At 34.5% G+C, this 2,903-nt stretch overlaps 1 long non-coding RNA gene across 1 annotated transcript; it reads left to right on the forward strand.

Annotated features, from left to right (window-relative positions):
• The first annotated feature begins 212 nt into the window (after nucleotides 1–212).
• Nucleotides 213–2,011, forward strand: LOC104242302 (uncharacterized). Its single transcript, XR_714965.2, has 2 exons — nucleotides 213–762; nucleotides 1,664–2,011. It is a non-coding gene; the product is annotated as an uncharacterized lncRNA (long non-coding RNA).
• Nucleotides 2,012–2,903: the final 892 nt, after the last annotated feature.

The following is a 2,903-nucleotide window of genomic DNA, read 5'->3' on the forward strand; positions in this document are numbered from 1 at the left end:
ATTGAGCCAAAATTGGCCCAAAATCAGAAGCCCATAGAGCCACAAATTCGGTCCAAATGGGGCTGCCAGAGGAGGGTCCGAACGACATAGTTTTATATCGAAACTACGTCATTTTGGTTAAATATTCAAGATCAAATCCTGGCCACTTATTTTGTGCAAAATCAATCTCATATGACGTATATAAAGCTCTAATAATCAGAATTTTTGGCCTCATTTTCACGTAACACAAACCCTAGCCCCCTCTCTTCTCTCCCACTCCTCCTCTGCCGCTGCCCCCGCCTTCTCCATGGCGGCACCACCACCTGCCGCCGTCCAAACACTCCAAACTTCACCCAACCATCCCTCTCTTCACCTTTTACCTGAATCCAAACCCCATATCTCTCAAATCCCTCTCAATCCTCTCAAGTCTACTCCAAAACCGAACTCTAGCCGCCGCCTATTTTCTCGAATTAGACGAACTCTGGCCATCCCTACACTTTAATTCTTTCATCACCGGATAGATCTCTTAAAGATCTATCAATCCCCCTTTGGTTTCACGGCCGAACTCCGACGACCAAAATTCCGGCGACCATCACTTCCATACCACCATTACTACTTGAAATTGCCTTCTTTTTGAGTCATTAAGCTTGAGACATTGTGCGCTCTTCAATAAGTTGGCTATTTTTTGTTATATCGATTGGAGATGGCACAACATCCCAAGTTTGGTGGCTGCCCGTTTGTTATTCCGGCAAGCCGATTGATTCTCCAAGACTCGTGTATTCAGTAAACCCTGTCTCCTTTTTTCTTTTTCTGATTTTTCGATTTTGTAACTTGTATCAGGTTTAAGGCTTAATTTTTTATTCATGTTTCTGTTAGTTATGTATAAATGAATGATGATCATATAAGTTTTGAATTACCTATTACTTCATAACTTTGAATCATATTTTAGCTCAGGTTTTGTTAAATTCCGTTTTCACAATAATTGTGATTGTAGTCTTTCACTATTTTTATACTTGAACCAGCTTATATCAATCTAGTTTGTTTGAGTGTTGCTTTATCAATCCATAGTTTGTTGAGTTTGAAGTTTTGAGTTTTGAATTCAGTTATTTGTTGATAAAGTCAGGGGTACTTGAGTGTAGGGCCCATGTTTGGTTGCTTTTACTGTTTTAATAGCTATTTTGAGTACACTGTTCCAAACACTACACACAGTTGGTAAAGCAATTGTTCTTTAGACAGATTTTGAACTGTTGGGACAGATTTTTGGTGGAAAATCTATCCTTGAATATAGGTTGTCAATAATAATTGAATGCCACCCTCTCCTATGAAAGGAGAGGTCTTTCTTTCAATTAAGTTGCAGATTTTTCAGACACTCTTAACACACTTAGACATCACCTTCTACACTCTAAAAAGGCACACAAACTTCAGAAGAGATCACCTGAACATACATAATAGTAAGCTGAAAATTCTGAACTTCGTGAGTGCTTCCTAGAGTGTAAAACTTGTAAGAAAATAAAGGAATCTTAGGTGATTGCTGGGGAAGTAGCTACTGGTTTCAAATACTTTTTTGTTGGATTTTTCTGGGTTGTTTCTCGGGTCATAAGTTGTTGATTTTGCTACTGTTGCGTTGCTATTTGTTGCTGAAATTTAGTTCCTCCCTTGCTGACATTTTCTTCCTGCTATCCAGGTAATTCTCTTAAAGTGCTACAGTAATTTTGAGTCAAGAATGAATGGAGACGAACCAATTTGAGTTCTCTTCAGTTTGTTCTAAGCTTTTAAAGCATTCTGTTTTTTTGTAAGGTTTTGTGTGTGAGCATATATAATAAATAGTTGCTTTGTTATTGTGACTCACTGTCACCTTTGTTTTTTTTTTTTTTTTTTTTTTTTTTTGTTTTTTGTAAAAAATCGCCAACAAAACAGCAATGTACTGATATAGGTTCAAATGTTTAAGTTTCTATGTCTCAATTTTTAATATCATAAATTTAGTTAAATGTATAAGGTATTTCCATGAAAACAACATGTTAACTTGCCTTTTCTTTCCTTGGTTTTAAACATGGAGTAAATATTATAGGTATCAATTACTTTTTCTTTGTGGTTACATGACAAATGAAATCTGTGGTGTTGTTATGTATTTTATTTCTTTGTCTCAGCCCGTAGTTGAGCTTAAATTAGGTGCTCTGCTTTATTGGTTTTGAAAAGGTTTCTATTTTCATGTAGAGCAGTTTTGATAATGAATTGGCATATAGATTCATGTTACTCATTTCAAGAGAATAGCAATCCATGGTCATACATCTAGCAGATAATAGTATTTTTTTTGGGTTGATGTTTTAAATTAATTGAAATATTGTTCCATTAAAATAAAATAAAATTGAATCTTGTATTTGGGTCTCTATTTCAACGTTATTTAGCTAGCCAAAGTTAAGCTTCAGAGATTAAAATTTGTTATTATGATGACGGTTCCCTGTTCTTCAAGTGCAATTCTTAAGAGTAGAGTAAACTTTCCTATTTAAGTAAGTTTTCGTATTTAAGTAATTTTTCTTTCATTTCCTTATGGTTTAATCATTGGCATTAAATGACGTTCTTGAACAAAAATTCATTTGATTTGGTTGATTTTTTTAAATAATATCAAAGCTTCAAAAGGCGATCGTTTCATGGCAGTAAGTCAATTAGTCTGGGTTTAATAATTTAGTAGAAATAAAGGTGATAAATAAAGTCCAATATCAATCATATTCGTATGTTGTCCTACCACCATTAACTTATAAAGAGGCATTTTCTTTTCATAATACAGATAAACAATTATTTTTCCGTAATCTAACCCCTATAGTAATTTGTCTTAACTAAGGTAAATAATTTCGTTTTAACTGATGTCGGGAAGACTCGCTTCAGAATAAAAATATAAATAAATGGCAAGGTCGTGAGGACATCTT

Source organism: Nicotiana sylvestris, chromosome 3 (genome assembly GCF_000393655.2).
Source record: "Nicotiana sylvestris chromosome 3, ASM39365v2, whole genome shotgun sequence".
In the NCBI taxonomy this organism is placed as follows: Eukaryota; Viridiplantae; Streptophyta; class Magnoliopsida; order Solanales; family Solanaceae; genus Nicotiana; species Nicotiana sylvestris.